Below are 25,285 nucleotides of genomic sequence, written 5' to 3'. Positions count from 1 at the left end.
GAGTTACTCGGCCCACCCGAGCCCAGCGCGGTTCCCGCACGCACGGCTTGAACTGCAGCTCCCTCAGCTGCGGCACCTCATCTCAGCCCTCGGGGAAGGCAGGTCTCCCGCCTCGTCCGCCAACCGCCCCGCGAGCGCCTTCCCCGCCGGGCCGCCCGCGCCGATTCGGCGCGCCTTGCTCTCCCGTGCCGCGCGGGGACGTCCCCAGGACGGAGACAACCGCCATSTCTCCAGGGACCACCCCCGTACGCCGCTCCCGCTTCTCCCTCTTGGCCTGCCCGCGGCGGCCTTCACRACTGCGCCGCCGCACCAGCCTTTGCATCCGTTTCGGAAAGATAATATTCTCCGTGCTGTTTCAGAGGCCCTTATCGCCGAAGCTTCGCCATCGCTCGCAGCCCTGCCGATGCTCCAGCGGCCTCCGGGAGCTCTGCCATCAGGAGCAACCTTTGCAGCTTAAAAGATAGCAGAAGTGTCGGCCAGCCTGGACGGGCTGCATCCGCCTTCAAATCATACAACAGCAAAATCAAAACATGTCAAACGCAGYTCCCTACCCAACTTGTTTAGTTGGGGTTTTTTTCTGTCTCTTCCACCACTTTTCAGAGCCAACCTTCTTCAATGAGAAGAGGAGGAGGGGAAAAAAAAAAAAGACAGTATTTTGCACTTTATCATTTGCAATTTTCAAGCAGCTCAAATCACAGAAGATTTGGCTCAAGAAGTTCTCTCTTGCACGTTAACGGAGGAAAGACAACTCTGCGCGCTGCAGAAATCTAAGCAGGGTCTCAAGATTCAGGACAGATCTCCGCTCCAAACACCTGCCAGCGCAGAGGTGTCAGTCACCAGTCACCTCTGCTAATGCCTGCAGAGGCCACTATGCTACAGCTGCACTAGCAAAACTGTGACAAGGCTGGTAGTAACACTTTTTTTTAAAAAAAAAAAAAAAAAAAAAAAAAAAAAAAAAAAAAAAAAGCTCAGCATAAGCTAAGCCAGCAAAAGTGCTGTTTTGTTTTGCCGACCTAAGTGCCATCCACATGAAGAAAGCTTGCACCAGTGTGCGGCATTGGTGCACCATACCAGCAGCGTGCCGCTAATACGCATCTGCGCTGCTGTACCCCACGGCTGTGCCCGTGCTTAACCGACGTGACGCTTTTTTCTTTCCCCCCTAGGTTAGTCTTGGCACTTTCGGTTTGGGAAGAGGGCAAAGCGGGTCTTCCCTTGCGCAGAGCCCCGGCTGCTCGCTGGGGCGCTCCGACAGCGGCCGGTCGTCGCAGCGCCGAGCAAGACGGACGCTCTGAGACGCTAMAACCGATATTCCCAGTCTGCAAACGCGCCAATTCCTGGCCACAAACCTCAGGTCTGTCAGGGAAAAAAGTCTCTTTCCACCCTGCTGAAGAACTCTCTTTCTTCAAAAGGAAGCTGTTGAGCTTATGCATATCAGTCCAACCCCGAACAAGCTACCACACGAGTAATCCGGCGACTCTTCCGCATGCAGWAAATAAGCAGCTCTCCTAAACGCCTCTCCTTGGGCCTGGCCCAAAAGCCTCGTGAAATCAGTGGAAAATTAATTCAATGGGCTTTGGATCAGGTGCCCAAAGAAACAAGGAGGTCTGGAGAGTTCACACAAAAATAAAAAGGTAAGCCTGGCCTCCTTGGTTTCTAAATCGCAAATTGAAATTCTTCTTTGCCTCTTGCACACACTTACACGTCAAAAAAAGAAAAAGACCATGGGGAGCAAAGTACAGGAAAACAGGTAAATTAAAATATCAAAGAAACAAAGCGTTATTAAACGCTTTTCTAAAAACTGACCATCAAGGAGAGGAGTTTAGCACTCCCTCTCCAGTCCGCAGTCCCTCTCACCGGCCAGGCTGCGCCTGAGCAACTCCGGCCTGCTTGCTAAAACCATGGCTCAGTCCCAAAGTGCCCCCATTCCCCAGCCTCTAGCCTGCTCCCCTTGCCCCTTTCACCAGCGTTTGGCTGCACAGAAGTCTCCTCCTCCCCTGCTCTAGCCCAGGAGATCTGCAGCCCCAGCRAGGAGGAGGAGGAGGAACCAAACACAGCAGCAAGCAGAGCCCCAGGTCCCCACCCCTAGGGCAGCACATCTCACTTCTCCATTTGGAAAAACTGGTGTGCTTCAGAGGAACCTWGTGGTAAATGTTTTGATAACCCCTTTGTTAACAAGATAAAAATTGGTAGAGACAAAAACATCTTTTCTTAAAAAAGAAACACCTGAAATTTCCACAGCAGCTATATTTAGGCAAGTATCTAAAAAACAACCAGACTTTGCTGTCCCTCTGCAAAAAGAGTTCATTCCTTTAAGCTTTCAAGAGCCAAACACTGACAGTCCAGACTGGGGAACAAACATCTTTCCTTGCAGCCCAGCTCACACGCTGCAGCAGCCACTGTATCATCCTCTGGGTGACATTYGCAAGCTTGCAATTAGCCTACTAATAGTTCAGAAATCTCACTTAGTATAGCAAACAATAAACCCATTAGCTGTAACATTTTCTGTGGCATTTTTGTTTGTTCGTTTGTTCTGGAGGCTTATACTTAAAAAAGAGCTAGAACAAGCCGACGGGATTCCTTTGTTTGCAGTGTTTCAAARGGAAAAACCGTGTTTCAACACTCAGGGATCATTTTGTGTTTAATTATGAGATAATTAATTATGTACATAGCCAGGGAATCCCTTTTAACKATAACAACATTTGAAGAGCAACTTATTGTTGTAAGAAAGAGTGATGCTTCTCCAAGCATCATCTGAAATCCCAGCACACCAATTAATAAACAGGGTATCGTTTAGTCTGACCACTTATCAGCCCAGCAGACCACAAGGGAGAAGTAATTTCAACCAGCCGTGCCTGCGATGGGGTTGATACGAACCAAACAGACTACTGTCGAGACAGCTGGAGAGGTGGTTTGAGGCCGGTTTCTAGCACCCCTGCCCATGACGAGTTCTACTTTATTCTGATTGATATTCTCTATTAACATCACCGGACAGAGGGAAAGGGGGGARGAAAGTGGTTCGTGAGATAGAAAGATTTAAATTTGGTTTCATATCACTCGTAAGGAATGACTTAGGCAATTCTGCACAAAGTGAACACACTGCTTCAAAACAAAAAAAAATACATTATTAAAGAAAGAGAGACGGAAAGMGCAGGGCAGAACCGACCTGCTCCTGCTAAATAATTCAGCGGCAGCCCGTGGAGCCCAGGGCGGTCCCGGGGGGCCGCCTCGCTCCCGTCGCTCTGTCCCCCAGCAAGGTGCCCGCATGCTTGCAGGACGCCGGTGGCCGCACGGGGAGCACGGCTGCGGCTCTGCGGTGCCAGTGCCATGCAGTCGGGGAGGGCACGCTTTCGTCCCTTCCCCGTCTCCTCGTTTTAGGAGTGCTCCCTACTGCACTTCCATACAATCTCAAAATGCAGACCATACAGTAGGCCTAATGGGAAAGGGTTACGGACAAAAGAAAGCAGACGTGAAGCTTGGTGTGCCTTATCTCCACCCAGCTGTGGGAAAGGATGAAGGCATTCTATTATCATTTTTCATACAGGTTTTAACATGCCCAAACATATTCTCCGCCTTTTAAAAAAACATGAAAAGGAATGTATAATCACTTTTGCAGGGTACCTTTCCGCTCCAGCTCGCAAAGGCTGCCCTACACGTACTTTTCCCATCGTAACTTAACTTGCAAAACATTTTACACAATGGGAGCCTTGAACTTTTGAAGGAAAACAACTTCCCCCAGCCCCAGTAACTCAGGCAGAGGGCTATGCTGCCTGCTCCCAAACTGACTGGGAAAAACACGCCAGCGAAATTTGAATATGTAGGTGAAAGAAAGAGAATGCGTGAAATGGGGTTTTTCTATGCAGGAGATATAGGAAGCTTTGGCCATATGTGCCAATGGCATCTCCAWGTCTCCACTGGAACCAACGTCTTCTGCTCAGCTGGCTTCACTCGCGTCAGGCTCCTCTTTGGTTGGGAGGCAAAAGCTGGCTGTTTTGGGGTTTTGCAGAAATAAGGCTCACAGAGCCCAAAGTAAGCATGTACACAGCATGCTGCAACGTTTTTTCCATTATCTGCCTGAAATAAAGACTAGAAAACCATAACTAGATGGCTTTAACCAATGGAGGTACGTATGCCAACAGGTAAAAATCTTTGCAAGAATGATTTCATCAYGGGCATGCAGAAAACAAGGCCTGCTGAATAATACAAGAGCATGCCAGAAAGCCTTGAGCATCTTCATTCATAAAAATACAGTGCTTAATTTGAGGCATGGCTTTTTGCTGAAGTATTTAAAAAAAAAGAGAGAGAGAGAGAGAGAAACGAACATTAAGAAAAGCAACTAATGAGATTTGGAATATCAGTAACGGAGGAGAAACTAAAAGGATTGTAATTAATCTTACTAATGAGTAAGAATGCCAGAAAAACTCTAGGAAGGCTCTATAAGGGGATTTATTGCAACTTGCAGCGGTTCAGCAAGGTTAATGTTTTTTTCTACAATACCACACTTAAGACACATAATTTTAGAGCACAATCCAATTTTTTAAATTTATGCTCAGTAGGTCCATTTTGATCTTCCTCCTTAAAACCTGACTTCCAACGATGTTTTTGAAAAGGAAATGAGTCCTATACATGTCTTAACAAGCAGGCAACACCTGCTCTGACGCTTTGGGTTTTATTGTATTGTTTGGGTTCTTTAAGTCCAACCTAGCAGGGCTTAGGGATAATAAGGGCCCATAACCAGTTTCAGGAACGACAGAGAGAAAGACTTCGTTCATTCATGCATGCATTCATTCCTTTGTTTTCAGGAAACATATCCTGACATTTCTCTGTCAATATAACATGAAAAATGCAAACATAGGGGAGCTGCTGTTTCAAAAGGAAAAGGAAAAGGTATGGCCTCGCTTTGCACTCCAGTTTCTCCCAAAAAAAGCTTATGTTTGGGTACATTTTTGTATGACCAAGAGACCTTTTTACTGGAATTTTTTGCGAGAAGAGAAAACACAGCAGCATCCTGCTTGCCAAGTGTAATTTGTTTATGCAAGTTTTCCAGAATCCATGTTCTTTTCCCCACAGAAGTTTAATGACCATTCGCAAAGAAGATATTTAAACGCTGTAAGACCAGATTTGAAAAAAGCTCAGCACTGGTGTAATGTAAGCTGGCTCCCACTGAACTCCAGGGACATTTTTATACGAATACTTACATGACTAAGGTAAATCTCACCCCACGATGCAACAAGTAGTTCTTTATTCAGATTTTAACTTTAGATATAAGCCTGACAGGATATTTACTAAAAAGAGACAAGATTAAAAAATTATTCAGAGTTCCAGACAGAACTAGCTCATAACTCAAGCGAGCAGCTGGAAGCAAGGATCAATGCAAAGCAGGACTGTTAGCATGCATATTGGCAATGAAGCCATCTCCACGTTACAATTTTTCTAGTGAACTTCCAGATGAAGATTAATGGAGATGAGTGCACAGCTCTCAGGTTAACCTGCCAGCCAGCAACTTCATACTAAATTGAATTCCGAATTGTAGATCCCATAAGAATGCTACTTACAGGTTTCCTTGCAGTGTACATCACTTAAGATACTATCCATCAAAATGAAACAGAAAGTTATTTTTGCCAACCATAAGTGTGTGATTTTGCCCAATTAATTCAATAATGGAGTTTGAGGGAAATATTCAGGAGAGGAATGCCACATTGCGTGAACATATATGTAAGATCTCCCACCGTACATATTTTCCAGCTTAGCCCCTATTTAAAGCTTTAAGTAACATAACTGAACAACGGTAAATGCAGTTCTCCATATTAATATAAAATGAAAGCATTAAAATGTTGTTAACACTAGAAGCAATTTTGTTGTTTCTGTGGCTATGCCAAGCATATCATTTTTATAGATTTTTTGAGAAAAGATGTAATTCACAAAGACCACCTTGCAGTACCAGCAGGTATCAAAACGATAATTTGAAGCAATAAAGCCAGCCTAGCTCATGGCATTGGAGTGATGTCTCAAGTCCATACTTGAATATCTCAGCAGCTTGTCCAGTGGACTGGGGTGTGTGGTCCCTGCAGTAGTCCGTGGGAATCTGCAGAAGGGGACTGAGGAAGCACGTCCACACGCCTATGGAGTACACAGCACGCTGCGTACTGATTTCACTCAAGAGACTCGCGTCTCTGGTGGAACAGTTTTCCCACGGAAYGCTGTTGGAAAACCCTGCACAAGAGCAAAGGCTATGCACACTGCCATCGATTTGAATTTGCAAATCAAGAAGAATAAATCAGGATAAATCACATTAAGTATCACGACAGGTAATCATTAATTTTAATTTAACTGACATGATAGCAAACACGACATCCTGGACTGGACTGACCATGAAGTTGTGACTGATCATATAAACTAACTTGCTTCTTCAGCATCGGGTTTAAATACAATAATGTTTTGCCAGGTAGAAAAGCCTCAAGTAAAACCTCAAAATTCTACCAATATTTTCAAATCCATTTAGATGAAGACACATTGATGAAACAGCTATTCAGCTTTTTCAGTGAGATTACAATGGTTTTCATGAAAGAAGCCAGGAAACAGTTTTACACGCCAAGTGAGTAAATAGAATTAAGTTCACAATTAGAAGAAAAATAATTACATTTTTAATCAGGGAAAGTGACAGAAATAATGAAAAAATAATAATCATTCTGGAAAACCTGCTCAAACTTTTGTTGGTTATAAATTAAAAAGGCTTTGCATTGAACTAATGAAGAATTGCATTCAAATGTTTTTCACCACTCTCTTACTTAAAAAGCATTTAAAATTATAGCATTTTTAATTAAAAGATTAATCCACAGGACTTGGAAGAAAAATCAGGTGCAACTTGATGGATTATTCTGCTGCAAAGAAGAGCACTGTTATATTAGTTCCACTGAGAGTTAATGAGAACGTCGAAACAAACAAATCACRTTGTTCAAGTGAAGTTCAAAACGCTATTTTCACTAATAAAAAATTTAGGTAACGCAATAGTTTGTTTTCTCCATTCTTACATTTTGTAATTTATTCCTGTGCTTTCTATTTCTTCATCTATAAGGCAGAACCATAACTATTAACAGGAAGGTTGGTTAAACTGTGGCAGCTGAAATGATCACCCTTGGTGCACCAAAGTAAACTACTTCAACTACTACAAACTCARGCTTATATGCTAAGCAGCTGCGTTATGAATATTTCACCATCACTGCTGCAAGGGTGGTAGCTTCCAATAGAGGACCAGTATGGACAGCTGCGGGCAGCAACTGATTCAGTGCCCAGYTTAATTTGCTGCTATATAAGACAACACCCTGAGCTACCTTTTCTCCTGCACTTTCAGGACCCAGCACATCTCACAAACGCTACGTACGCTGCTTGCTGCTGCTGGGTGTCGCAGCCCTGCGTGTATGCTGATGCACATGCAAAGCTCTTCTGGGTTAGTGGGAGCCTTAGGCACACGAAGAAACTTAACCCTGGTCRCCATACCACCCTTTTCGCAACACAACGACGCCAGCTGTGCTGACGTCAGTTGTCCAGAGATGAGGACAGCAATCCCACCTGGCTGCAGTTACATTAATGCAAAGGTGCCCTCTGCTGCTACAGCTGAACCCTTAAGATAAACTCCAGTAGCATTCCTGATCCTGGCAAAACAAACCATGCCGAATGAAGCAAGGGAGTTGTTTCAACCACACCATACATARAGAAACCCTCTTTTGGGAGGCCTGCAAAAGTTCAGGTATTTCCAAACGGGCTCAGTGACTGCTCTCTGACTCAGCTCTCAGAGCATCCTCATGAAGCGGGTCCTCAAACTCCAACTGCACAGTCCTATGTGCACACACATCCCCTACAACGGCCCAAGGAAAACARCTATTTGCACCGCTTAGTGACAATTTATCCTCCCAGCTTGTCACAAAGTGCAAAAAAATATTCAATTTCTACATGAAACCATGATAACCCAGCACAGTTAAGGTGCACAGTTGGTATCCCTCACACCGTCAGGAATCACACTCTTCACATATATTTATGTTTAATCCTTTTAGCATTCTTACAATGTCACAATGGAAATCAAATAATGGCTTTCAAGCTTTGTTGTTGAGATAACCGCATCTGGCCAGAAACAATCAGAAACCCTGAGTCCTCAGATTCATGATTTACAGTGAAACAGCTAATGCTAACAAGTCCATTTCAGATCATGTTGTACTGCTCAATAAATTAGACAACATTATATAATGCTGTCCCATCRGCTAGACTCATTTTCTGCTATTAGTCTGATGAAATAAGCTGCAGTCATTATATCAGGTGTTCTTACGTTCCTGTTGTTTTCTTTACACTTTGCACCAATGCTTATTTTCACATATTCAACAGGGTTTCAGGAGAACAGTCRGATCAACCACATGGGGGATATTTTTCAAAGAAGGGCATTTGCGTTTATAGCTGCAGCACCTTTTTTTCTGAATTTCTAAATTCTAGAGGATTCTGTTCCTTTGCAAGTCATGTATTTCAGAGAGCAGCATACAGGCTTTCTACTAGGTTTCTTAGTTTATTTATTTATGAAGCTTAAAAGGCCRTATCTTATAGCTATGGTACTAGATTAGGACTCTACATTCAAATTTAAATTCCATGAATTGACAGGCAAACATCTTAAATCTCCCTCTGTCTCATATCCCCTTTACAGATGGAGCAAATACCTTCCTGTATCACTAAAGTAAAGTGAGAATAAATCAATTTGTATGTGTGAGATAGTCAAACAGATACAGTGGTGATGACACAAATGTCTAGTTAGGTAAAAGTGACTGTGCTCAGCACAGCATAATTTCACCAAAGCACCAAAAAATGCAATGAAATTTTACTTAATATAAAAGACCTCTAAAATAAATCACAAGGAATCATAGGTACCTCCTTAAAAGATGACCAGAATTAAACTGATGTATAGATTTTTAGGACTCACTCAATTACTTCAACATAATATTGCAATAAATTATAGGTCAGGCATGGTGGAAAATGAATCCCTGGCCTCTGGCATTCATCTATTAGGTTTAAAAAAGGAGGTCAGAAGAAGATAATCCTCTTATTGCTCTGTCAGTTTTACTAGCAGAGACTCTAAACATGAAATTTGGTCCCTTCTTTAGCCATACAAAATGACATTCATATGGCAATATCCCAAATTGCTGGCTCTCAAGAACTCCAGTTAGGAGCCTCACTCAGCAAAGGGGAGTCTTTAACATCTTTAAGGCAGCCGTAGTGTGGCCCAGCCTTGAAARGAGGCTAACTCAACGCAGATGATCCACCAGGCTTTTCGAAGCCCTTCTAGTGAGGGGGCTGTGAAAGTGGACAAGTGCATTGTGCAGAGGATTTGGAAAGGCCTCTGCACAAATAAATTTATCTCTGAGACCTCCTAAGTATTTTTCAGAAAAAATCAATAGAATGAGTTTTAGTACCTTCAGATGTGAAGAGAGCAGTGAAAAGCAAGTACAGTCAGAAAGGCATGAAGCTSCGGTCTCTCCCTTCTGTACCAAAGTTTGAGTAACATTAGGACATGACTAATATCTTTTTATAGATTGCAGTGAAGCAAGAAATTTTATTGTCATTTATAGAATGAATCAGTAGCTAGAGAGGAATAAAACTTTCTAAAAGCTTTCATCTTCCCATATTCAAATATAGTCTTTTGAGAGAATTCAATAGAAGTAAAACAACTTCAAATACCTGCTGAAAATGCTTAATGCTTTATTTCTTCCAGCTGTCCTCTGCTGGATTTGTTTTACTTCTCTTTCTGGTTCATTTGGGGCCTGAGCACATTACAGAAAAGTCAATGGAAGCAACAGGTGGGCAGAAGCTTTGAAAGTCCAGTGCTGCTCCCTGAAGTGACTCATTTTGGGGCTCAATCAGCAAAAAGTGCATTAAACATTAAAGGGATTCCTGTGCAGAAATAGCTCACTGCAGCTGGCCACTCTCCGTGAGTTTAAAGTTAGCCGTACACTCCGAAAGCAGGTTCAAGACTGTTCTTTAAAAGCTGCCTGTCTGCAGCTTGCCTATTAACTGGCATAAATTACAGGCAAGCTACGGGGGCCAGCTGGGCTTCTCCTAAACGCACTGTGCTCAGGAAAATCCCAACTGGATGGGGATCACTGGGAGGCAACACTGGGAGGGGAACCATTTCAAAATATATGACAGTCAACTCATAGGCTTGGCCTCAGCGTGGGTAGGAACAAGCAAAGCTGGAGCAGGCGCAGGGACCTTAAAGTTTACTTGTAAAACCTCACTTACTACATGTGAGTTAGCGTTATCATGCCCAGAGCGCTCTACCTCCTAAAGCAACGCTACAGGTGCGAATCAATCCCCTAGACCCTCACTCAACACCAGCCTCTGTTGGCACCTGCAGACGGAAAGGCAGTCTCTGAGGAATCGGATGTTACCCCTGGGTAACTTAAAAGCTCTTTGCTACTTTACTTTAACAACATCCTAACATGAGCTCGAGCTTCTATTATCACGCTAAGTCTATAGTTCTGTGCATTTTAGTAAAGAGGATGTTGATTTTTCTCTTAATGGATTTATCTGTCATTTTATTTGTCATTGAACTCACTGTCCAGGAGTTGTGGTTTTACTGGGTCCCTCAATGAGCCTCCAAAGACTTCAGCCTTTTTTCCTCACACGTTTGCACTCAGCATCAAACAAACATTTGTCAAAGCACTTCACTGTTTACCTTCACAAGACACATTTCACTGATGTTCTACATTGCAGAATTATGCAAAAATAGCATGCCCCACTGACATACTGCCTATACATTTTCCAGGCTGTTTTATCTGTTTTTATGCACACAAGAGGCATGTTCTCTTGAAATATTTTTCTTCTGAGACGTCACCCACCCAGATCACCTCCCAAGAATTTAGCATGGCTTATGCTTTATTTATAGTGCAGTAGCATCTGAAAGYTCCAATGTGGACTAACACTTGAGTTGCCAACTGCTATACAAACACACAGGGATACGCAATCCTTGATCCAGGAATTCGTACAAAGCTGTAGGTATTTTCCATATTGTCGTAGACTTCGACTGTCAATTATTTCCTTGTCATTTATGTGGTGCTGGCGAAGGCAGGGAGGAAAGCCTCACAGAAATAGGCTTTGCTCACTGATTGCGGCCCTTAGATATTATTCTTATAATAAAAAATTGAAAGAAAGTATCCAGCTTTGGAATAAAATTCTTATTTTCAGTTTAACCTTTCTTTGAGCACATCTAAATAATAAAAGCTTTACTAATGCCTGGACTATAACAATACCCCRGCTCTAGGGCTGTACTAACTTCACCATGTTTAGCACAAGCCCGGATGACAAATACCCCACGAAGAGCACAGAGAAGAGCATCCACAGCTGGATCCAAACTCTATGCCCAGGCCTGCTAAGTCCCCACGAGGACAGAAACGTCCCAGGAGGGAAAAGCAGAGAGCACAGCTGCCTTTGATGGCCAAAAYTGCTCCTCCAAAAGTCTCCCACGTTGCATCTGTAGGCACTGGAGAGTATTAGCCTAAAATTAGGGTCCTTGTGAACTGCCCTCTAAAAGCCACTCTGCCTGGGAGGGAGCTGGGCAGACAARGTTTCCAGTGCCTCCACCAAAAATACCTTGCCAAATTGCTTGGGGATGTCAGCTCTAAGCCTTGAATCATCTCCCCCATCCTGCACATGCKGTTCCCAGCCCAGGCGGGCCTGTCCTGCAGCATCGAAGCTGTTCACTCTTCCCAGAGCAGAAACAGAAGGAGAGGGCCAAGGCAGTCCCAGCTCCCATTTCACATGGCACCTCACACTTTGGGAGACCAAGCCCAACTATTCAACCAGAGAGAACAGATTTCTTGCAGGTGTACAGTGGCTCAGTCTCTTGTTTTGCAGGAGAACTCACCAATTTGGATATGACAAGCCTCCAGCCCCCACAGTGAGAGCAAATATGCCACGTTCAGACTGAGACAAATCTCCATTTCTCGGTCCTTCTCTTCTCCATCCCCATCTCCTATCCCAAATCTTTGCCACAACCTGTTCACCCCAGCTCCTTCCTGCCTCCTTATCAAATACATCTCTCCTCTTTCTCTGGGTCACATCTGCATGGACATTTCCACAGATCCCCTCCCCACTGAATCTCATCAGCCATGACTCCATGATGTGATGCCTTCGTTTCTCCAGCTGTCTTCCACAGCTCCTCTCCCAGGCTAACACTCCCACTGATTCCCTCACCACACATAATAACCCTCACACCATCAGCAGGAACCTGATTTCCTGCCTATATTAAATGCCCCATTAATGTCACAGAGGTTTCAAACAAATRTAATTCCCTGAATTAGTAGATCCCAACTGGGACAACGGTTAAGATCTTCAGAAAAATAAGGCTTCTCTCCTACCTGTGAAGCACTGTGCACACTAACAAAACTGTACATAAAACTTCCTTCCACAACTTCTATTTTCAAATAATCCTGCCCCATTCTCCCAAAGGGGCAGCTCCAGCACTGCCAACCCTGCTTACTTTCCAGTGTGTTCACKCAAGGACATGCTCCCAGAAAGTCTTGATTTCTTGATTTTCCCTTGCCCAAAAGCATAAATCAGATATTAACTACAGTACATACTGTTGCTTTACTGTGTTCCAGAAGAATCCCTAATGGCCACATTCTGCTTAATCCCCAAATTACTTCATGTTACTGCAAAATACAGACTCCAGTTCTCTTAATATTTAAGCAGATGCACAACTTTGCCCTCCTAAGTATTACCACTGAGCTCAACTACCTGCTGTCAAAAAAGCCTATGGAAGAAAAGTACCAGCTCTCCTCCAGCCAGCAACCACAACCTGCTCTGCCAGCCACTGCTGCAAGGAAGGACCAAGGGTTTCAAGGGAAGTTATGAATGGGTYCCAAATTTTCACGTAGCCCTAGATATTATACAGATTTACCAAGTCCAGGTTTCCCAAAATAACTGATTACACCTATTTCCTCCTTTAAAATCTCTTGTTCTTCTCATTTCTCTTTAAAAAACCATACCAAATACCAACTTCAATGGTATGCTCAGCTAACGACGTTAAGCATAAAGACCTGTTTTAAAATAATAAACAAAAGCTGCAAAAGCTAAAATGTCATGCATTCATTCATATGCCTCCAGGAACGACAGCTTGAAGGAACATCAAATACTATGACTTCTCAATTTTTACAGAATAGCAGGTTAGTAACTTACAAYGATTTTTGCAAGGTGCTCACCAGAAAAAACTTACCAAGAAATTATTCAGATGTTACTAAAACATTAAGATGAATTTTCTTAAAAAGATAAAAGCAGAAGGAAAATGAATTTCACTAGCCTTTTTTTCCCATTATCTTCATCTTGCAACTTCTAATTATGTTTACTTCTGTATTCTGCCTTGGGGTCTTTTACCAAGGCTACRTGCATTTCTGGTGTACACTGCTTACACTTGCATCTCTTGCAGCAGCATCTTGCTAATCCTACTCTGCAATGCCATAAAAAAAGAAATCAAGAAAAATGCAGTTTTCACCCCTCTTCAGAAAGAAAGAATGAAAGAAAGAAAGAAAAAGAAAGAAAGAAAGAAAGAAAACATTTCCATTGTTAAAGTTTAAGACAAGAACTCATGGCTGCCTTGGACTCTGCCATAGCCTCCCTTCGTGAACCCAAACCAGTCTCTATTCCATCACAATCCAGATTTACCCACACCATTTTATCACTTCCAGGGGAAGGAGGAAAAAAAAAAAAGTCCTAACACCAATTTGGCAGACATACGTTTAGAAAAACAGCAAAGAGCTGCCACACTAGCTGGTTTGCAAGCCCTTCCCCCTGCTACTCTTTCAGCCACGGACCTTGCGGGGCTGGCGCCTTCTCCAGCATTGGCACGCTGCACCCTGAGGATGGGGGTCTGACCCCAGCCCTGCAGGCAGCATCACAAGAGAAAAWAATCATCATTTATAAGGTGCTCAGGCACAGATGAATTCTGAAGAAAAGCACTTAAAATAAGGGTTCCGAATTTGTACAGATTTGTAGAAGTATGTCAGATCCCACTTACTGTCTTTATTGCCTTTATGGGAGGCACTACTGTCCAGCTGCCTAAGAGGATAAGAAATACAAGACAGCAACAAAACTAGCAAAAACAAACATCTCTGAAAAAGCCAGGAAGGACCCTGAAAACAACACAAAGACATGCAGGAGCTGATTACACGTGCTTGATACAGATCTGCGGTAGGGACACAGTTTCTCTCCTCTATGTGTATTACAGCCACATTTAAAATAATCACCAAATGTGCAGAGAAAAATAGAAAAGAACCTTTGTTACTCTTGAAAAACTACACATTAGTCATTTTTGAACAGAACAACCTTTGGCATGTATTACACATCATTTACAGTGAAAGTTATGAGAGGTTTGGCAAATGTTTGCAGTAATCATTTTAATTCACTGCACAAATTTGCAGTGATCAGTTAATTATTCCCCATATAGGAGACCTGGGAGTAATTTTGCTCCAAATCTAGGACATTTTGATGACAAGTTGCCTGCAAGAGCCTTTGTGCACTGCAACACGGCATCTCTCCTCCTTTAGAGGCACTTTAGGTTTGGATCCCATCTCACTAAATGAGGGAAGAAGCGATTTACAAAGTGAAGGAAGTGGTAGTGAGGAACAGGGAGGACAAAGCCGACATGTCGACGTGCAACCTCTATTTCGAGTCTTCTAGGTTTTGAAAGTGTTCACTGGAAAGCTGAAATACTAACTGTTGCAGAACTTGGCTGACTACGAAGCATCTGATCCCTTTGGAGATGAAACTGTCTGATCTCAACACTGACATGGAGCCTTCCCATGCCAGAAATTACTTGAAAATCTTATTCTGAGACACTTGCCACAGGCACGGAGCCATCAAGCAGCAGGATTTCAACCTGAGCCCAGTACCCCAGTTCAGCCCTAAAGAGGCTGGGCTCAGCAGACGGGAGAGACTGACAGCCTCAGGTCCTCACTTCTTGCCCTGAACACTATCCATGAGAAGACCCTCAAAGCTCTGTTTATTACACATAAATGCACTTTTAAAACTCAGATTGGCACTTCTTAAACTTGGATTGATCACTTGTGTTCAATAATTTCAAGTTGGAAAGTTTACACCACATCTTGAATGTCCTTTGATACAATGGATTTGGGGGTTTGGCAATGTTTAGCTTACTCCCATGCTGGTTTGAAATTATTTTAGCTTCTTCCAGCTAGGTATGTTAGTCAGCATGCTAAAAATGTGCCTGTGAAAAAATGCCATTCAAGTGAATTTTGTTTTGTGGTAACGATTTAATACCCCTTCTCCTGCACCCTCATTTCCTGGCCAGGACTTGGACTCTTTTCTTGCCATAGTGATCAGGCATAATCTACAGGGACTCAGATGCACCCAGTAGTCTTCCCAACTCATTTCTGGATGGCTTCGCACTGCAGGGAGATTGCCAGGCAGTCTTTATCTCCATTCAAATGCTTGAGAGCCTGGAGCATACTCTTGATATACCTTCTTCTACGCAGGTTAATGAAAATGAATAAATAACAAAACAGTTTTCATCTGGGAAGCAGACAACAGGAGGCTTATTTATTTCTCCCCTGACTTGACAACTAGAGCTATTCAGTTACAGGACCAGAGAGTGTTATTTGCCCATCTGTGAAAGTCAAGAAATCAGGTTTTCAGAGCCTACAATGGGTCTAATACAAGATGTGAAGATTTTCTCACCAAAAGCCCAACTGTTGCTAGAATATTTTCAGCAGCCGCACAGCAATGCACTGTATGAAAGAACAGATCAATGCAATCCTGTGCATCCTATGAAAACAGTGGAGGCATTTTTATTCTAAAAGACAGTTGGGCACACAGTATGCTCAAAGAACTTATGGAAGTTAAAAAATATATACATTAATTCAAAATCTACATGCTTTCCTTTTTTTCCTCCCCGCCTCCACTATTTTTACAGACTTTCAAGCATCATTTTCCTGCTTCCCACAAACTGTTATGGATGAGGTCTGGCAGTTTCCTAACTCATCAATCTGCATTTACTGCTCACCGGTGCCCTACACAATCTGCTTTAAAGAGCCTTATCATCAGAACGGTCACCATCAGACCCTAGCACAACCACCACACCATCATAACTCATCCAGTATGCGGGGAAAAAGAGAAAAAACATTTCCGTATACACACAGAGGAAGCTTCAGCTCTGCAGAGCAGGAAGCAAAGGCAGCTCTGTAGTGGTGGGGGCAGAGGCTATGCCCCATTTGAGAGCTACAGCTCTCTAAAGCATCTCAGTTCTGCCAGGCATCTCCACATGCCTGAGCCCCAGGAGGTCTCTCATCTTTGTGCCTCACTCCCACTCTGTAGTCAACTGTGCAACCCTGTACAATCATCTCAGTAAGCTAAGGTGCATCTAGGCAACAGTATTAGTGCTGCACATATTGATCCAAAAAAAGTTAGTAATAAAAGATTGTTTCATAAAGACAATGCTATGCACGTGCTAGTTCAGTGCTTAATATGCAAAAAAAAAAACTCCTCAAAGAGCAAGATATTTTCTTGCACAAATTGCATGAAACCGAACCCACCAGGTCCAAGCCATTTGGAAATGAAAACAGAAACACTGGATAACTTGCACTTGAAAACCACTTTTTAACCTCTGCCTCTTCAGAAACAAACACCCCACACAAAGACAACAGTTACCACCACCATTGCTGCCTACAAGCACTGCTGTTTATGCCTGTACATCTAAAGAATAACACACCTAYGGTGGCTTTTATACATGTGAACATTTCTGCATCCAACAGCTTGTAGCACTGGTTGGCCAGACATTACAGTCGCAAGAAATCCACACGCTCTTCTTACTGACCCAAACAGCTCCTGAAGTTTCCCCATTTGCAAATGCTCGWGCCATCACAGGGGCATTGACACGTGCAAGATTTACAGTCAGACTCCAGCCAGCTGCCTAAGCTTACGGAGTTACTGCTTATTAGCTGTAACTTGGTTACACTCRTGGCAAATACAAGGTAATGCGATTTATCTTCTACCACTTTCAGCAAAGTTGCACTAGCGCACGTTTGCTGCGCRCTAACAGCACACACAATTATTGCAGCTCGGCTAATGTCTGGCAATTTGTTAAACTGCATTAACAATATTGTGAGTTTGAGCTCTTAATTACGCCATAATCTGGACCAATTCTAGACACTTAGCACARGAGGTAAAATTCTGCTGGTCTTCTGTGAACTCACCTCCAATCTCTCTCTGCAGCTCTCTCCGTCGGCAGAATTAGCAGAGGTACAGAGAGAGCACAGGAGTTTTTGTTTGCACTGGTTGCAGCGAGTCCACTTAACCTTTTGCGTGGGCTGTGTCCAAATTCAGGCACAGGCTCAGCACCGAGTGCCTTCAGAGAAGACCCTGCACAAGCACAGACACCCATGTTACGCTTACTGCGTAACACGCACGCTGCTACCATACTGGTTACCGCCAGGAACACTTACTTGCTTTACAGGAACTTCTTAAGTTACTTCAGCACATCATATACAAATTCTTATTGGAAACATAATTGGAAGTTTTAAAAAGCAATTACATAAAAAGCACACTGCAGTGAATCAACTAAATGCCAGCTTGCTAGCAAGTCTCACAAACCAACTGCAATGCTGACCAGCGCAACTGTATTTTCAGCTCATGTTGCATGAGCTCTTCACAGAGGTGTCATGCACAGAAATAAAACAACAGCTTCCTCCTGGAAGGAAAAGGGGATTGTTATTTATTACAAATGTTCTCCATTCCTAAAGTCTTTTGACACCATCCCACAGTGAAAGAAAACAAGCTGCAGATAGCAAGCCTGCTGAGCTAGGGAAAAAGGATGTTCGTGTTTGTTTACGATTCAATTAAAATTTGAGATGTTGCAACCAATAAAGACACAAACTGCATTTTGATTCTAGAAATCCTTAAATCTTGTGTGACCTATGCCTTGTGAGGCATGATTAAAAAATAAATATTTATATGATAACTTTCCTTTTCTCTCTGCTTTCACACTGCTTGCAGCACAGCTGGGCTAATCCCATTTCCAATGCTCTGTATTCTGACCTCCTTAAACAACCCCATGCTAGGATGTTAAAACACTAACTTATAAATAATATATTCCTCTCATCCAGCAGTAAGTTACTGTTCCATAAAACTCCCTGGAACGCACAGCAGAGTCTCCAGTTTAACAAAATAATACTGAGAAAGACATTTCAGTAGAGACTATATTACCAAGAGACGCCCTCTTTCTTGCTAAATTCGTTTAGTGATTTGACAMCAAGATTACTCTTGCGTTCTATTTTTCTTTTTTTAATGCATTGTAAAGAGTCTGGTATTTCATTCTGGTAACTTTTTTCCCCACCAAAGACCCTTTACTTTCTTGCACTTTTAATGCTTACAGCATGGCAGAAGACCAGCACTGGCTAACTAACCAAAGCCAGAGCACTGGGGCAGTGATAAGGAGCAGAAGGCTCTTTCCCTCTGCTGCCATATGCCATTCAGCCTCAACRTTATCTGGTGAGGCAACCTGTTATATACCTGAGCCAGCCTAATAGTTCACCGTTGCCCAAAGTGGGGAGCTCCCATTCCCCCCCACCCAGCCTTTTGCCCCAGTTTCTGGCCGCAGGCTCCCCTGGGCCAACCTTGCTGCTCACTGGCCCCTGAGCTGGATCGGTCCGGGTCAATGATTGTACAGAAAGCTGTACATATTTTCCATGGGGCTCATTTTCAGAAAGTCATTACGTGCGACTCAAGCCGTAACATGTAACTTCATTTAAAGATAAATGAGCCTGCTCAGAGGAGGCTTGCTCCCACACCTGCACTCCCATGGATTGCAACGGTGCAAAATCAGTGCCTGTCCTATGCCACTGAAGCCAGCAGGAATCTTACCATCGATTTCCCAGAGCAAAAGCATCAAGTGATAGTAGTAAATGCTTAAACGACACAGTTTTATGGTTTGGCAGGGGTTATTATTTTCCCCAGCATGGATTCTGGAAAAATAAAGTGTTTCCACCTCAAAACACATTGGAACACTCTTAAAAACGTGCATTTTTAAAGAGTAAGTTCCATGAGGAAGTGTAACCAGGCAAACCACACTTTTGCACTTGATTCCTTGGCTTGATTTGCCATGATTAAACACAGCAATTTTCCACACATTTTTCATAATGTACAGATCACCCTTGACTCCAAAGGGATTGGAGAAAAAACAAGCAACCCACCAACACCCACAAAACCTGCTTTCCTCAGTTCCATAACACTAATCACATGTGAAAATTTAAATCAACTCCTGCAATATGGAAATGCTGTCAAAGGAATTAATAGCTGCCTTGACAACAGGTTTCTGGTATATTAAATGAAACGACTGTGGCTATAACATTTAAAACAGCTACGGCGTGACTTAATTCCACGAAAAACTGCATGCAAAAACTTTGCCTCTGTGCTGGGAGAATTACTCATCGTTGATAAGTTACAGTGCAGCGCTGAATCAGTGCTGAACCCAGCTCAGCTCGTGGCAGCCCGTGTCCATGAGGAAGCAGCAGCTAGATCCAGTGTTTTGGCGAACCCAGTAGGTCAGGACTGGGCTGGTGGGAACTGAYGGCGAGGCTGGCCTCTGACCAGCGGCCAGCTTCTTGGTGAGAAGCAGGTCCGAGCAACAACACCGCCGGCTTCGTTATTCACTCTGATTCCTATTTACAGTAGTTGTAGGGCTAAGGCTCTGTACTCACATTTCCTGTCGCCAACCCAAGAATTAAGCAATTTAGAGTCAAAGATAGTAACTGATATATAAAACAACTCAGTAAGTGATCACGGAAATAACTAGAAAAAAAAAATGAGCAACTCGGTATGAAAAAGCTTTACRGAGCCCCTGTTCCAGCAGCTTTATCAGATCTTAGTCAAGTGAGAGACCCCAGCAAATCCAAGCCTTCTCATCCCATTTAAAAGCACTGTAGCATTGCCCGTCAAAACGCTTGAGCTTTCACTACTTCACAGAAATACCTAACAGAGCTCAATTCAAGTTGAAACCTTTCGCAGGGCTCATTTTAAACAATTAAAGAGCATGGCAACCTGTAATTACTGCAAATAAAGCCAGACAGCTGGAGAAGGGAAGCATCTTTAACAAGTAACATGATACTACATTTTCTCTCCTAGGAAATGTAGCTGTTAAACACCCAGCTCCCATTCACTCCGCTTGAGCTCCCAGCGTCTGCAAGAGGCGGCCGCGCTTTTGCTCTCCGAGGGCAGCACGGGTCCTCTGAAAAAAGAAACGGCCGAYGGTCTCGGGAAGGAGCCTGAGGACCAGAAACGCCTCCCTCCGCGCTGGGGAGAGCCACGGCTCACGAGAGGACAGCCTTTGCGGAGGCTCCCGCGCCGCAGCCCCAGCTCGGCGGCTGTCGCTCCTCTGGCCCGTTGGGTAAAACGGGAGCAGAAGTTAAAAGTGCTCCTGAAGCCACTCACCGTTCACCGTCGACGGCACGACCATTTCTGCCTGCTGGGTTTCGCGAGCCCGCAGCGGCAGCAAGGAGGAAGCGGCAGCGTTTCATTCCCCTTCTGCTTCGGGGCGGGTGTAACTCGACAAGTTGCAGGCTAGGAGGAGATGGGTCAGCGGGGTGTGTTTGCCGGTCTGCGGTTTTGCCATCCCTCCCTCCCGCTCCTGCTTAATTCTGCCTTTCACGCTGCGCAGAGGAGCGCACGCTCCCTCTGGCTGGTGGGAACCGCTGTCACTCAGCCCCGCGGCTCCCGAAAGCCAGATTCCTCAGGACACCCCTCCAGGGTGACTTTAATTTGTCTGTCTGAAACGGCGGGAGAGCGGCCGGTAGGTAAAACATCCAGTCCCCTGTCAGAGCCTGCTTGCACATCAGCTACACAGAGAAACAGGCAGTTGGTCCCCTTTGTTAAACTGTATAATACTGGGGTTTTAAGTTGCGTTTTCAGGGAATAATTCACTGGCGATATATAAAATAAGTCCGGACAGCTTCCTGACCTACTCTGCACCTTTTGTCATTGCCTTTGACTCCCTTACATACTGCAATATTTATGCCTGGAACATATCTGGACTGTGGTTCTGCCAAAATATATGCATACAAAATACACAGGCAAGTGTGTTGTCTCACATTAAATTGCTCACAGGTGTAGAAGTGTTTGCAGGATCGCGAACTTAACTGATTCAGAAACTATACATGGGTATTACTTCATTCACTACTTCCAGGCAACTGCCTCTGGATTAGCATTTGAGCAGAAAAAGTCCTCAAAACCAGGATTTTTTTAATGGYTGCTATAAATGAGAAATACAAACCCCAAACCTAAGGCAGCTGTGTTTATCCACTAACATCCTCTTTTTGACTCTACACCCATTTAAAGGGGAGAGGAAAAACAGGCAATAACCAACTATTCTTGGAATGAAGCGAACAGCATAGATAATATTTTAACAAACAGAAAAGCACCGTATTAATAACGAATCAAAATTTACAACTCCGCATGGTAGTTTTAAAATACAGAGTACTAAGTGATAACCTTATCTAACCTTATCCTTGCATTTCCGTCCTTTGCAAYGCAGCAATGACTACCAACTAGAAAGAGGACAAAATCATGAGGAAAGGAAGTGCTGGTGCTTTGTTTTGTCTTTTATCATGTGTGGAGCTTACCCTAGTTCTTCCATAGGTTTATACGCCCTGTTGTGCGGACAAAACACATAGCTGTAGCGAAGCCGTGGGCCTCCTCACTCGTGGGTGCGAGGGATGCTGGGGGCAGGATKGGAGGATAAAGGACTATTTTGAGCAAGCTGGAGGCTAGATAGCCGGGCAGGTGATTTGCCCCGGCACAGTCATTGCTACACACCTTCTTACCAGAAGCAAGCATACGGGTTTACTCGTACAACAGTCTGTTATAGAAGGTTTTCGTACTTCACACCAGAATATTTTCAGTGTCAGATCTTTCAAATGTATCTGGCCACGCTTAGAAATCTCCAAGTCCCCCCACGACTGCATGTACTCTTGATAARCACTGGAGTCCTCCATTTTAACATGAGAAAGGGGGTGAAGGAGGGCTGGTGGCCCAATATACTCTTTTAAAAGGAGAACAAAAGAATGAAAAGATCAATCCCAAGGCTTACAGATAATTTAAACACAGAATGAACAAAGCTACCAGCTCCTATTTGTGGGTCAGCCAGAAGAAACWAACTGGAAAAAGACCAGGGGAACCGACCGACTCCTCCAGTTTTCAGCGATTGCAACTCGCGTAGCTGAGCAAGCGAGCAGGTTTGGCAAGCTGAGAGTGATTCAGAAGATGACAGAGGCTGCTCCTATCTGCCTTCAGGTTCACTAGGGCATAGCAAATACCATCTTCAACAYCCCCAAACAGCCCAAAAGGCAAAAACTACATTCTGAACTCAGATGCCACCTAACCTTAATCACTAACGTCAAAATGGCTTTGCTATTTTGCGGAAACAAAYGTGTATATATGCACATGCGTGCTTACACGCATTCTCCTGTAGATACAAAGCAATTGCATGCTAGCCCTAAAAAAGCAGCAAATATGCTCACTAAACAGATTGAAAGTGATTGTCTTGAGTGCTTTTCAACTCTAAAAGGATTAAGCCTGACACACCTTTTTGCTGCAAGTGTTAAATTGATTTGCATGCTGTCCCAACAAAGTGTGACATCTTTTCCTGCTGGTTCACTGTTACCTAAAGCAATTAAACCCCCAGTGTGCCCAGGATTTCCATCAAAACATTAACTACATATATTTCCCCCCTAAAAGAAGCTAGCTAGGTTCCAAAAAAAAAAAAAAAAAAAAAAAAAAAAAAAAAAAAAAAAAAAAAAAAAAAAAGCAAGTCCTAAATCAGTGTGACCACAGCTGAATTTTAAGTTAGTGCAGATGGATAAAAAAGCACTGAATTAACCTTCCCATTGTGACCTATAGCACTGGAGTAAAATCGGCAAGTAATAAAGAACAAGACTGACATATAGAGAAAGAAGAGAAGAATTATAGGTGCCATCACATAACTAGCAGTTGGGGGTTTTGTAGATAAGGCATTCAATTTGATTATTTTGTTCTTATTTTAATTCTTATTTCAATTCTTGAGGAGGGGCCAGAGAGGGGAAGGGGCAAGGGACCCTTTCTCCTTGGCCACGTACCTCATCCGTAGCCACTGCTAACCCTCCTTTCTCCAAGATTTTACTGAGAAACTGAAAGATGAGCCTTCAGTGAAGTCTGGTTAAGCCAAGTGAGTCATAGGGCTGGCTGGCAAAGGTCTGAGCATGTCTCTAGAGAAAAGTGACACACACCGTTTGGGGAAGACTCGGAACAGCTGACTGACAATACCCATGCAGAAAGCCCTCCCAGGCAAAACCACGGCTTGTCGGTTCATGTCTACCTGCTTCAGGAGAACAAGCATTTCCAAGCTCTGGTTTGGGCTGCACTGTCAACCCAGCTAAGCTGATGCATTTTGATACACACCTTCTGATGTGGGCTCTGAGACACATAAACAAACTTTTATAACTCTTAATGCTCTCCTGCGCTAAGTGATTAGCAAAGACCTACCAAAGCCTGTTTTAAGATAACTTAGTTTATTTTGACTGAAGCAGGCTAGAAACAACCACATAAGCTGCTGAGCTGGCCTGCTGGAGGGCCAGTCATCACCTGCAGCAGAGTGAGGAGGAAAAAGTGGCAATCACCTAACCCGCCAGCTGGCATACCTATAGCTAGAAGAGGACATGTGGCTACACAATGTGTAGCTGCATTTATTGTATTTTTCTTAGCTAAATAAAGATGATATGGCTAGAAAGAGTCTCCTTTTTTCCTAGTAAAAGCAAAACAAATACCAACAATCATTCCAGAAGCCCCCAGATTCTTCTAAATACCTAGTTATGTGAGGGCTTCTGAGAAGCAGACACCCCTCTGTGGAGCTGGGATTAGGAAGATCTCCTCTGCCACAGCAACATCCATGCAGCTCGAGGAAGTCACTACAGGACAGCACCTCCTCAGCTGTGAAAGGAAGGAAGATAGACTCCTATCAGACACCAGCCAAGCCTGACTCCTCAGTAAAGGTATACTTATCAACCCTAATTAACATCCCTGGCTTCTCACACCCTGGCGCACCTGCTAATTAAAACACACGAGTTATTATCGCTTTAACAATAGATTATCACTTTGGGCAGAAAACTGGTTGGGAGTAACTTCAGTACAGTGACTCATTCCAAGCACAGCAGTAAGTTAAGATACAAAGAGCACCAGCCACACTTGAACAGGGCTATGCCGACCACATCTCTGTAACTACATGTTACTTTACAAAGCCAGGTTACTTCAAAAATTCATGATTGTATCTGTCTTATTTTCCACCTGTGCAAACAGGTGGCCTCAGAAAAGCATCCTCTCTGCACAAGAGCACTGTCTTCATCCTCCAGACAGCCAGAGCCACACAGATCTTTTTCCAAGCCCTCGTTGCAATGGTGGAGCTTCTAGTGGGGGAAACCAGAGAAGAGCATCTTCATCCCAGCTGCTGCAGTTATTGCCTGCTTTTGTCAGCCCTCTGGTCAAACATGTTTCTGGACACAACCTGGGGCCCAGCACTCAATTATCATCCACCACGTATGTCAACAGGCCCCACGTGAGTACCTAGGTGTTGGTGCCAAACTCCAGTTTCAGTGCTACTCCAACTGTCCCAGAACTTCAGAGCAATCTGGTGATGCTCGTAGGCACTCAACACACTTTGCTCCACCCGACTATTCATTTTTCACATAACCCTGTAAACAACTACAGGCCTATAAACACAATCTGGGCTTTGAACTCTAAGCTGGTTCTTATAAATCACTATGGATAATACAAATGCTTTGGCTCAGCTATGCACTTGCTTTCACCCTAGTAACCCCCTTGTCCTGGAAGTAACACCAACACTTGTACCTGCGTAGCCTCATGTGTCTCAAGTAAGAAGCTGTGATTGAGGATACTACTGAATGCAAAGAGTTGTCTTCATGTAGGTGAGGACAGTTTTACTTGAGGTATCTTATTTAGTGATAAATTGAGAATGAAGGACTCAATTTAAGCTTCATTTATTTTTTTTAAGGCTCACCTTTAAAAATGGATCTCTGTGATCTAGAGGCTCACAGGAGGGCACTGATGGAAACCAAGATACCACCATTAGAATCACTTCCACTCTCTCAAATGGATATTTAATGCTGCCTTTCTTCGCTTCATCTGTTGTCCAAAAAACCTGCAAATCAACCCTTGACAATTAAGAATTTTAACACCATGAAAAATTATACTAGACTGAATG

General features: G+C 43.6%; 1 protein-coding gene across 10 annotated transcripts in view; it reads right to left on the bottom strand.

Moving 5' to 3' along the window:
- TIAM1 (TIAM Rac1 associated GEF 1) overlaps positions 1 to 25,285 on the bottom strand; it is a 199,509-nt gene that overhangs the window by 99,900 nt on the left and 74,324 nt on the right. The window contains exon 1 of one of the 10 annotated variants that reach the window (XM_085297798.1): positions 20,470 to 20,661. The exons of the other annotated variants lie outside the window; for them this stretch is intronic. The gene's annotated coding sequence lies outside the window, so the exon portion shown is untranslated. Of the gene's footprint in view, positions 1 to 20,469; positions 20,662 to 25,285 lie in introns of those variants that run through there. 10 annotated transcript variants of the gene reach the window in all.

Source organism: Rhea americana, unplaced genomic scaffold (genome assembly GCF_003343005.1).
Source record: "Rhea americana isolate MKP2758 unplaced genomic scaffold, rheAme1 scaffold_130, whole genome shotgun sequence".
Taxonomy (NCBI): Eukaryota; Metazoa; Chordata; class Aves; order Rheiformes; family Rheidae; genus Rhea; species Rhea americana.
This window is presented reverse-complemented; position numbering and strand designations above follow the sequence as displayed.